General features: G+C 34.2%; 1 protein-coding gene and 1 long non-coding RNA gene across 3 annotated transcripts in view; one reads left to right on the top strand and one right to left on the bottom strand.

The window, feature by feature from the left end:
* LOC111690106 (thyroid transcription factor 1-like) overlaps positions 1–12,618 on the top strand; it is a 250,405-nt gene that overhangs the window by 102,641 nt on the left and 135,146 nt on the right. The gene's annotated exons all lie outside the window — the stretch shown is intronic.
* Positions 8,098–10,942, bottom strand: LOC124419426. 2 transcript variants are annotated; one of them, XR_006940583.1, is made up of 6 exons: positions 10,910–10,942; positions 10,770–10,812; positions 10,604–10,685; positions 10,511–10,529; positions 9,254–9,717; positions 8,098–9,136 (listed from the first exon to the last, which is right to left on the bottom strand). It is a non-coding gene; the product is annotated as an uncharacterized LOC124419426 (long non-coding RNA). The 2 variants fall into 2 exon arrangements; XR_006940582.1 differs by lacking the exon at positions 10,910–10,942 and having other exon boundaries at positions 10,604–10,805.

The following is a 12,618-nucleotide window of genomic DNA, read 5'->3' as shown; positions in this document are numbered from 1 at the left end:
GTAAGGATTTCAGTGTCTGATGGATCCTCAAGAACCGTGATTGTGTTCCTTAATAAGGAATCTTTGGAGGCGTTGAGAGAGACAAAGGGTCTATTATGTATTTGGTACGATCTTCCTCCAGTCTATCGCAGTGACTCCAAAGGCGATCCTTCTCCGAAGGTGAACCAGAAAGGCGACAAGACCGCTGATCGTTCTGATAATAAGGACTCTCGTTCATTCTCCTAGATGATGAGTTCCCCCTTTACTCAGAAGGGCCAAATGGCTGACGATCTTCTGGGATGAAGAGATTGACACAAATCAATCTTCACCACTATAAAGCAGCAACAGCTGCACTGCTTCTCCGAGTGGCTCAAAAAGGGGAGGAGCTAATAATGGTCCAGTAACCATGGATCCATCGCGATCAGGTCTGCGGAATAAACCTCAGGTGCTACAAGCTCTTATACGTTGAAAATTCAGGTAAAATACGATAATGTATACTGACTAAAAGCTCCTAGCACATTTTATCCTTTCTAATTTCAGTGATGAAGATACAGTTGCAGCTGCACTGGAGTATGACGTTGTAATGACATGGCTTATTCCAAGCTATATGCCCCACGACTACGGAGACAGTCCACCGAACAACTGTGTCCGCAGGCAACTTTAATAGAAGAGAAGTATTAGATACAACGCTTTTGAGTGCTAAGCATCGCAGGTGCATAACGAGTTGGACTGTCTCGAATGACTGTTTTTTATCGGACCACCAGTGCTTTCCATTTCTCGTCGGTCTTCCCCTATTATTGAGAGTACGGAGGATATTGATGCGACCGTTACAGAATTAACGGAAGCATTCCGTTCGGTGACTAACATTGCCTGTATACCCTCCACTAACAGAGGTGGAATCCTGACATTGCACACGCTTTGAAAGAGTGTCGCAAGCTATTTAATGCTATAATGTAGTAGGATCTTCCGAAACCAATCAACTTTGTAAGATTTTGTTAACTACACAGGCCATAGCGAGTTACATCCAAAAACCCTGCGGTAGGTGGACTATGTCCGGCAGGGAATATTTGGAAGTCCTACTGGATACTCACTTTCTAAGATGTCAGTCAATTGTAAATAATGGAACAATGAATCAATTGAAATATAATACGACAAAGATCTGGTGATCCCATGGCTTCTTTTGATTTACAAGGCATGCTTAAGAACGCTACATATTCCCAAACCCAAGGACTATAGACCAATTAGTCTTGCATCCTTTGTGCTCAACACTCTAGAATAGATTATTGATGTTCACTTGAAATTAACCATTCCACCGGAACGAACCATTAAGCGCACTATGAGAAATAATGCCATCCTTATTACAGGAGCAATAAAGACAACACCGACTAAAGCACTGTTTACCATGTTAAACTGGTCACCAGCTAACTCAATGGCCGTTCAACTTGCTCTCAACTCTGCGATTAGACTAAAAGCAGCTTATGGTCTGGTCTTAGAAATTGCGGCCACTCAAGAATTATAATGTAATTAGAACCACTGCATTTAAATGTTGGTTATTGCATTACGAAGCCCAACTTCGGTAATAGTTTCTGTACAAGGATTCCACATAGGAGTTCCGAGTTAGAGCCCCAACCCTTCTCCAGGTGTTACGAAAGTTTACACTGATGGCTCCAAGAGGAGTGGAAAAGTAGGTATTATTTTTGGTATTAGATCATCCTTCAGACTGTCTAACTGCAGTAGTGTTATTCAGGAAAAAATATCTGCAATAATAAACAATGCCACATACCAGAAGTATTGTTGAAAGAAGCTGGCAGAGAATTTATGAACGAAGTCCCTAATTTTTTAAAACTTAATATTGGCTTAAAGTTCGACGTTGAATTCCATGCTCTTCATGCAAAACCCAAATTAGACGACATTAGATATGAAAAGTTTTTAAACAAAAATAAAAGAAATGTTTATCATTGGCGAATTTGAAATAAGCTTTAACAATAATATTGAAAGCAGACAGTCGTTGGACATTAGTGCATTGCTTAAATTTCAATGCGTTAAACTTCCCATTAAAAATAAAAGATGTAACCATTTTTGAAGAAAATAATCCATGCAAAAGTATATATGAATAAAATATAAAAAAATAGTTTATCTGAGAAACTAACAAAACTATATTCTTCAAAATTTGCACGAAAAACATTAACCCTCCGTCATGCGCATGTATCTGGCCAGATATTTTACGAATTTAACTGGGATTTTAATATATTTCTAATTTGGTTAGGGGTTCGAGTCTCCAGGTACCCTCTACAAATATTGTTAGATATCGTAATATTGTTACTAAAATGGCATATTTTTCATATAAATGTACTGAAATACAAAGTGTATCTCGCCAGATACATGCGCTACGAACGTGACTATCGGAACATGTGCATGACGGAGGGTTAATATTCATCTGAACATTTTGGAGGAATAATATTCACCGGGCGGACTTTAAATATGAATTAAATACAAAATTTCGTTTATCTGGGAAACTAATACAACTAGATTCTTAAAATTTTTGCACGAAGAACCTTAATATTCATCTGAACATTTTTGAGAAAAAAGGCCGGACTTTTATCTAGGGGACTTGGAGTCTCCATATAAATTAAATGGAACAATTTGTATACCTGAGAAACTATTAGAACTAGAAAATTTAAATTTTACATGAAGAACATTCATGTGAACATGAATTGGGCGGACTTTGCATCTCTAATATGAATTAAATACAAAATTTCGTATATATTGAAAACTATTATATTATTCAAATTTTTCATGGGTAACATAAAAATCTAAATTAACGTTTGGGAAAATTGGGGAACTTGCAATAATTTTGGCATCCCCAATATGTAAACAAATTTATACTTGATGTCGGGAAACTATTATAGTTAGAATCTTAAAAATCGTAAAGTGTTTTTAATTTACATTGCTTTTAGGGTAGCAAAGCACACTGGGTATAGCTGGTATTCATATATATGGTGCCATACACCCATTGAAAGTCCGGTTGTTATTCTCTAAATGTTCACATGAATGGCAAAGTTATTCTAATAGTATCTCATATGTAGGAATTTTTCAATTTTATTCAAGTCCGATGAAAAGTCCCCAGATAAAAGTCCGTTTTTTCATTAAAAATGTTCAGTCCACCCACTTTTTATCGTAAATAATCATATGGACACTAAAGTGACGACTCTAGCTGTTATATTATCTCAAATACAAGGATTTAATATTTTTATAGTATGAGCGTGGCTCCTCGTCCACTTGAAATTTTAAAATATTACCTACTCCAGACATATGAATACGATGTGAAAAACACACATTTATGTAAAAAAGTGAGCTTTGGGCAAATTTTAAATTTATTCAATTATTTGAATTTAGATAATAATAATAATTTTTTTAGTTTTATATTTATTTAATAATATTTTCCTTACAAAAACAGTCATCAATTTCCAATTTCATCACAGTCAAAAGTGCATTTACATACATTGGATAATGCGAAACAATTTTTCCTCATGCTTATACTAGAAAAATTACAAAAAAAATATACAAACATATCTAAAGTAAATCGAATCGATTCAGACTTTGAGGTTCATCTTATTTCAATCTAAACATCTTGCACGAACATGATTGAAATTGTGAAATATAGCAACAGGCGATCAACAATCTATAGATACATACATAAATATATATATTGTAGTGTGTATGTGTGATTGTGATTAAACATCTGTTTGATCGATGACCAAACAGAAGACAAAACAAACAGGAAAGACAATGTGGCCAGACTGCCAGCGGCGCTGGTATGCCCGCGTATTGCGCGGCTAAAGCCGCCAGCAATCTGTACCGAAACACACTAAACACAAAAAATCATACCAGCTATAAAATAAATAAAAATCAAGGGGCTCGAAGTGGTGTCTCCATTTCCCTAGATACCATACCTAACGAACAATTTCCTCCTGGCTGGTGTCAAGAGATCACCCTCCCACTCGGGATTACATCCCGCCATGACATCCTATCGTAGGGATGTCCCAGACTTTCCCCGCAAACATTTACCTTTCCTACTTACCGCCGAGTTTACTTAGTCTTATCCAATCATTTTAAATGATAACAGATTCGAAATTTTCAGTCAAACATTATAATACAATTTAGTAATATTTAACAATACTAGGTTTTGATTTAAAATTTAGTCTAGATTTAGTTTTAAGTTTTAATATTTTGAATTTAGATTTAGATTTAGTTTTAAATTTAGGTTTTAAAATTTGAATTTAGTTTTAGGTTTAGATTTAGGTTGAAATTTTAGGATTTAAATTTAGTTTTAGGTTTAAATTTATGCCTTCAAATCTATGTTTACGTTTCGGAGGTTCATAATTTCGCTTGGGTATAAACCGGATCCGGAAAATTCTTTTCTGCGGCAACTATCTGGTTTACGGGAGGCAATTGTCGGGATGGAAATTTTATGGCGGATGAGGCTTTCCTGTCCGTCCGTATTGTGTCCGGATGTATTGGTATTCACGTAAGTATATACTAAATCTATTCCACCAAATTCCTTTTACTTAATTTTCTCTTTTCTTTTATAGAAAACTACTTATAAATTTTCGGGAAACCTAAAGATTAAACACTGCGATGGGACTACTATTAAAGGCTAGAGCTCTATCCTAACAACGCGCACGTGTGGGCATCAATTCTTTTTCCACACGGAATGGAAATGACGTATAAAAGACGATGTAGGAACCCTTATTTATAAAATTGTTTCAATTATATAATTTTTATACCCACCATCAAAAAAGATGGGGGGTATATTGTTTTTGTCATTCCGTTTGTAACACATTGAAATATTCGTCTAAGACCCATAAAAGTATATATATTCTGGGTCCTTATTAGATTCTAAGACGATCTAGCCATGTCCGTCCGTCTGTCTGTTGAAAACACGATAGAGTCCAAACGGAAGTAGCTAGCGAGCTGAAATTTTGCACAGATACTTATAGTTGATGTAGTTTGTTTGGTATTGAAAATTGGCAATATCGGTCCACGATTTCGCCTTTAGAAAATGACATTATCGCCAATAACTGACTAACAAAAGCATCAATAGCGCAGTAATTCGGCACAAACATGTTTTATGGGGACATAATTTTCATAGAATTTCATAAGGATCGGTTCATAATTGACCCTACCCCCCATACAAAGTACCCTTCAGAAAATGACTTTATCGCCAATAACTGGCTAAGAGAAGCATCAATAGCGGTGTAATTCGGCACAAACATGTTTTATAGTGATATAAATCTCTTTGTAGAATTTTATAAGGATCGGTACATAATTGACCCTACCCCCCATATAAAGTCCCCTTCAGAAAATGACTTTATCGCAAATAACTGGCTAAGAGAAGCATCAATAGCAGTGAAATTCGACACAAACATGTTTTATAGCGACATAAATCTTTTCATAGAATTTCATAAGGATCGGTCCATAATTGACCCTACCCCCCATACAACGTACCCTTCAGAAAATGACTTTATCGCTCACAACTGACTAACAGAAGCATCAATAGCGGTGTAATTCGGCACAAATATGTTTTATGGTGATATAAATCTCTTCGTAGAATTTTATAAGGATCGGTCCATAATTGACCCTACCCCCCATATAAAGTCCCCTTCAGAAAATGACTTTATCGCCCATAACTGGCTAAGAGAAGCATCAATAGCAGTGAAATTCGGCACAAACATGTTTTACGGGAACATAAATCTCTTTGTAGAATTTTATAAGGATCGGTCCATAATTGACCCTACCCCCCATATAAAGTCCCCTTTCAGAAAATGACTTTATCGCCCATAACTGGCTAACAAAAGCATCAATAGCGGTGTAATTCGGCACAAACATGTTTTATGGTGACATAAATCTCTTCGTAGAATTTTATAAGGATCGGTCCATAATTGACCCTACCCCCGTATAAAGTCCCCTTCAGAAAATGACTTTGTCGCTCATAACTGGCTCATAAATGACTTTATCGTTCACAACTGACTAACAGAAGCATTAATAGCGCTGTAATTCGGCACAAACATGTTTTATAGTGATATAAATCTCTTTGTAGAATTTTATAAGGATCGGTCCATAATTGACCCTACCTCCCATACAACGTACCCTTCAGAAAATGACTTTATCGCTCACAACTGACTAACAGAAGCATCAATAGCGGTGTAATTCGGCACAAATATGTTTTATGGTGATATAAATCTCTTCGTAGAATTTTATAAGGATCGGTCCATAATTGACCCTACCCCCCATATAAAGTTCCCTTCAGAAAATGACTTTATCGCCTATAACTGGCTAAGAGAAGCATCAATAGCAGTGAACTTCGGCACAAACATGTTTTACGGGAACATAAATCTCTTCGTAGAATTTTATAAGGATCGGTCGATAATTGACCCTACCCCCCATATAAAGTCCCTTTCAGAAAATGACTTTATCGCCCATAACTGGCTAAGAGAAGCATCAATAGCAGTGAAATTCGGCACAAACATGTTTTACGGAAACATAAATCTCTTCGTAGAATTTTATAAGGATCGGTCGATAATTGACCCTACCCCCCATATAAAGTCCCTTTCAGAAAATGACTTTATCGCCCATAACTGGCTAACAAAAGCATCAATAGCGGTGTAATTCGGCACAAACATGTTTTATGGTGACATAAATCTCTTCGTAGAATTTTATAAGGATCGGTCCATAATTGACCCTACCCCCCATATAAAGTCCCCTTCAGAAAATGACTTTGTCGCTCATAACTGGCTAAGAGAAGCATCAATAGCGGTGAAATTCGGCACAAACATGTTTTATGGTCCCATAAATCTCTTTGTAGAGTTTTATAACGATAATTGACCCTATCCATAAATGACCCTATCCCACCTATAAGGTCCCTTGCAGAAAACGACTTTAATGCTCATATCTACCTTAAGAAGCATATATATAACAATAATATTCAATATTATGAGGATGAGTCCATTATTATCTAACCCCCTAATAAGGTGCCCTTTAGAAAACGAATTCAACGCTCATTACTACAAAATTCTACATACACAAGTTTCGTGCGAGCCAAAATCTCCCTATCAAATTTTATAAGGATCGATCCTTATTGAAAGTAAGAATATCGGTTCACGTTTTCTCCTATCCCTATTATAATGTCCCCTCCAGAAAATAACTTTATCGCTAAGAGATGTATCAATAGCGGTGAAATTCAACACAAGCATGTTTAATGAGAACTTAAATTTATGCTCATATCTGCCCAGAACATATATATAAAGCAATAAAATTCGACATAAAAAAGTTTTATAGGAAATAAAATCATTTCCATAAATTTAATGAAAATGGATTTATAATTGACCTTACCAAGGTCCCCTTCTGAAAATGACTTTAAGACTTATTACTGACCCAAAAATGTGAGTACATCAGTAAAATTCTACATAAACATGAATGATTTGATGGTGGGTATATAAGATTCGGCATGGCCGAATATAACACTCTTACTTGTTGGTTTTATTTTTGACCAAGTTCTACTAAGTAATATGCACGCGCATAGTTCGAGACGAGGTAAAGACTGTGCTTTTATTGGAGCCACCTTCGATTTGGCGATTAACAAAGTAGTTTTATAAGAACCATTTTCTAAGACGCGATAGTAAATACAGCATCCAAATGCGCGTTGCGAAGCGTCGGCGAAGCCATGTATTTCGCCGAGTATGTTTTCCGAAGTAAAAACATATCGAGGTATTGTGATTTCATGAATATGTTCCAAATCTGCTTTAATTTGGAGCCACATCAATGTCAAACTATTGTTGAGGGGATCATCCCAACCAATATTCTGGACCCACATCTCTTGGACCAGCATTTTACAACGAACTACAATAGGGCTCAAGAGACCAAGCAAATCGAAAATTTTTGCTACTATCGATAAAATTGAACGTTTTGTGGGATTACTTACATCGGACAAGTTAAAGCGAAACAAAAATATATCCTGAGTAGGATTCCAGGACATTCCAAGTGTTTTTGTAATATTTTCTTCAGTGGTTTTAATGGCAACTTCTTCGTCGTTGTTGGTTACGAAGTCTGCTGTCCGCAATTCGTTCGTACCTACAAGAAGATCATACTGAGTGGGACAAATACCTGTCAGAAATAGAATATTCGTTAAGGTCATCAATACAAACATCAATCGGAGTTACACCATAATTCGCACTTTTTGGCATGAATATGATTCCGCATGGAAGTGTATACAATCTTGCAAAGAAGCTACAAATTCTACATGATCCTGAATCTGATATCTTGCCAAAACCTCTAAAAATGGTTTTAATACGGCAGCAAATTCGTGAGAATTTGCATAAGGCATATTTGAAGAACGAAAAGTACTATAACACCCGTTGCCGTCAAGTTAAGTTTGTACCTGGTCAGGAAGTTTATCGTCGCAACTTCCAACAAAGCGACTTTAAAAATAATTTCAATTCCAAGCTAGCGAGAAAATTCCTGAAATGTCGTATTGTCAGACCTATAGATAATAGTCTATACGTGGTTGAAGACCTTCAATAAAATCGTTGGGGGTATTTCATGCCAAAGATTTGAAACAATAGTTTCAACATCTTTGGTGGTTCTAGTCCCAACGATTATACCTACTCCTAGCTCGAACCAAAATGATAAAACCTATTTTATTTTCTGTATTTTGTATGAATGAGTTAGTAGATACTTTTCTACACAAAACATTTTGTTAATGATATTTTGCCTTGATTATATTTGACACTTTGTTTTCTTTTTTAGTAAAAGCCTACGACCAGGGAAGTTCATTTGTGTTGTGGAACAGTAAAAAGTCGTAATAGTTTGCCCGTTAATGATTAGTTCGCCGAGTGCTCAACCAGACTAAAGCGCTGACTAAAATTTAGCAATTTGAATTGTCTGGGAGCAAATGAGGCAATATATCTAAAGTTTGTTTATTAATCTATCTTGAATACTAAATCTACTGTTGGACTGAACAGAATAACTTAAAATTAGATGTTAATAATAGAAATTTAAAATTTTCGCTAACCGATTAAAATTTCGTTGACTGGAGAAATTTTCCTCTCGATAATAGAGTTGGCTAGTTCTTCAGGAACCAAAATTGGATGATTAAAACCTGTGAATGGAAAAACAAAACAGTTAGTATTTGGTCTAAAGTAAATTTTGATGATACAAGTCATTTTCAATATCTAATCATTTAATTTAGATAAGTTCAGTATTAGTTAGTACTTACGTTTTTAGAATAATTATTGGGTCCATATACTGCCTTCAGTATTCCGGTCCAGGTCCCATCTGAATTTCTAACCTGGGGAAGATAAACCAAATATAGTTAGTTAAAATAATTTAGTTTTGGGTAATATTCTAAAAGGACGAACTGAATTTCAAGTCAAAATACATTTTTTTATTTATTATTCCTTTTAGAAAATTACACATTATATATATATACATATATATTTCCTTTTTTCAAAATAATTTTATTTTTGAATATTTTTTTCTTTTATTTCCGGAGAAATTGTAAGGGGTATTTCTCGCCAAAGTCTCTAGACGTTAGTCTATGAGCTTTGGTCCTTACGTGAATATAGAGAAAAAACTTAATATAAGTGAAATTATGTTTCATTGTATATTATCTAGTTTTAGGTTTCCTGAACGGAAGCAGCAAACCAAGGCCAAATCGCACGTCCAATTGAATTTTGTTAGCTGAAAGTAAAAGAAAATTTATAAAATTATTAATTTTGAATTAAAGCAAAAAAATATTTTAGTTGGAGAAATAATTTTATTTTCACTTTTCTTTTATTTTATCCATTTAGGATCGGTTTGATATTTTTCAGTTTTCTTTGTTAATTTTTCTTTTGTTTTGGTTTCAAGAGGTTTTGGTCACTGTTCACTTCATTTTTGTTTACGCAAATAATTTTGTTTTAAATTTAACTGATTCACAAATTCTGATGGCCACTGCAAATTTTCAAACTTTAGTTTCCGTTTGTCACACTTATTAGATCCAGTCACTAAAAATTTTAATTTTTTTACACCCACTGTATTAAAAAAACAATTTGAAAAAATTTTCCACCTCACTTTTGGTTCTCACTGTATAAGTTTTTGTCCATATTTCACTTAAACAACACACCTTGACAAGTTTCACGAAAAAGAGTTTTTTTTTCAAACGCTAGCTTTTATTTGGTTACTTTTTATACTCACGGTAAATTTCGATCAAATTAATTTTTTTTTTTTTGTATTTTTCTCAATTAAATTTTTTTGTCCGTTTACTTTTTACACGCACGGTAAATTCCAAAATAATTTTTATCCGAATTTACGTTTCCAAAACCCGAACCGAAATTATTTTAAATGTATTAATTTTTTTTATTTTAATCGATTATTTTTTAACGGCACTCACACTTTTGACACTCACTGTAACCTTTTTTTTATGCACAGAACCACATTTTAATTTTGCACTAAATTCTACTTTTTATATTTCAAAATAATTCATTTCACTTACCTTAAATTTCCGGAACCACCTGAAAAATTTAAAACAAAATTATTAGAAAATTTTATATAAATAATTAAAATAATTTCCACTTTTTTTACTTACCATTTCATTCTGCTTCGATCTGCCATCTTTCAGAATCGGCCATCAATTTTTTTATATAGGCCCAAGGTAGCCAACATGATCCCTGTAAAGAAAAGAAAAAATTTGGTTGTGTTAGTTAATAACACCACTAATAAATTTTTCTATCACTATGTTTTTGTTACTTAACTTATTTAAAATCCCCTTATACGGCCATAGAAATCCATCAGAACCTGTAAAGAAACAGAAGAAAAAATGTTTATGTTATTTTAAACAATTTAAATTAATATTTTTATTATTTTATTGTTTATTTACCAGAAAAATACTTACCTCGTTTTTTCATTGTGTTTTTTATTTGGGAGCTTCTTCTTCACCCACGCGTAGTATCTTTCTTATTTGCATTCATTCAAGCAGCTGTTCACAGTACGTCGCCGCCTAGCCAGTTTTCAACGGCGGTACAGAGTTGTACTTTTGTTCTCGAATGAATAAGGGTTGCCATAGTGCAAATTTTTTTGTATGGGAATAATGAAATACCAAAATCCCAGAAAAGTTTTAGGACATTAGGGTAGTTCAGGAAAATTAGGGGTGCGTTTTTTTCCTCCCATCCTGTATCCAGGGATGTATAACAGGAGTGGTGGGATTTGTCGTGTGTACCCTGTAGTAGAGCTACTGAATAGAAGAAGAAGAAACTTAAACAGGTGGCAACACAATGAAAAAGGGATTTTTTTTGGGAAAGAAAAAGAGAAATAAAAACAAAAACAAATAGCTTTAGAAAAAAAATTATGTAGGCAAACAAATTGCTGAAAATTTGTTGAAGCCATATTGGTAACCGAGGTTTCTCGATGTCAAAAGAAAAAAATGTCGGTCCTTTTTGATTTTTGCTCCAAATATAGAAGAAGGTGGAGTCTGTGGCCTCTTCATAGAAAAAAATTTTGATTTTTTTAAAAATTAAATAAATTTTATTAAAAAAAATTTAACTTAAAGCTAAACTTAAACCTAAACTTAAAACTAAACTTAAAGCTAAATTTTAAATTAAACAAATGCAAAACAACAAACCTGCAAAGCCTCTTCAACACGACTCCATTGAACGAGGGAGAAGCTGCTTTCCAGCCTGGGGTGCTCTGGTATCATTTTGGTTTTCCGACTAAGTTTAGTGAATTTTCCTGGACGACTAGACGGACTTTTGACGATTCCTTTTATTTAAAGATAAAAAAAATAAAACAAACAAAACAAGTAAGAGTGTTAAATTCGGCCATGCCGAATCTTATATACCCACCATCAAATCATTCATGTTTATGTAGAATTTTACTGATGTACTCACATTTTTGGGTCAGTAATAAGTCTTAAAGTCATTTTCAGAAGGGGACCTTGGTAAGGTCAATTATAAATCCATTTTCATTAAATTTATGAAAATGATTTTATTTCCTATAAAACTTTTTTATGTCGAATTTTATTGCTTTATATATATGTTTTGAGCAGATATGAGCATAAATTTAAGTTCTCATTAAACATGTTTGTGTTGAATTTCACCGCTATTTATGCATCTCTTAGCGATAAAGTTATTTTCTGAATGGGGCATTATAATAGGGATAGGAGAAAACATGAACCGATATTCTTACTTTCAATAAGGATCGATCCTTATAAAATTTGATAGGGAGATTTTGGCTCGCACGAAACTTGTGTATGTAGAATTTTGTAGTAATGAGCATTGAATTCGTTGTCTAAAGGGCACCTTATTAGGGGGTTAGATTATAATGGACTCATCCTCATAAAATTTAAGAAAATGATTTTAGTTCCCATAAAACTTTTATATGTCGAATATTATTGTTATATATATGCTTCTTAAGGTAGATATGAGTATTAAAGTCGTTTTCTGAAAACGACCTTATAGGTGGGATAGGGTCAATTATCCTTATAACATCTACAAAGAGATTTGAGACCATAAAACATGTTTGTGCCGAATTTCACCGCTATTGATGCTTCTCTTAGCCAGTTATGAGCGACAAAGTCATTTTCTGAAGGGGACTTTATATGGGGGG

Source organism: Lucilia cuprina, chromosome 4, assembly GCF_022045245.1.
Source record: "Lucilia cuprina isolate Lc7/37 chromosome 4, ASM2204524v1, whole genome shotgun sequence".
Classification (NCBI taxonomy): domain Eukaryota; kingdom Metazoa; phylum Arthropoda; class Insecta; order Diptera; family Calliphoridae; genus Lucilia; species Lucilia cuprina.
The sequence above is the reverse complement of the archived record's forward strand: the minus strand, read 5'-3'. Positions and strand labels throughout refer to the sequence as shown.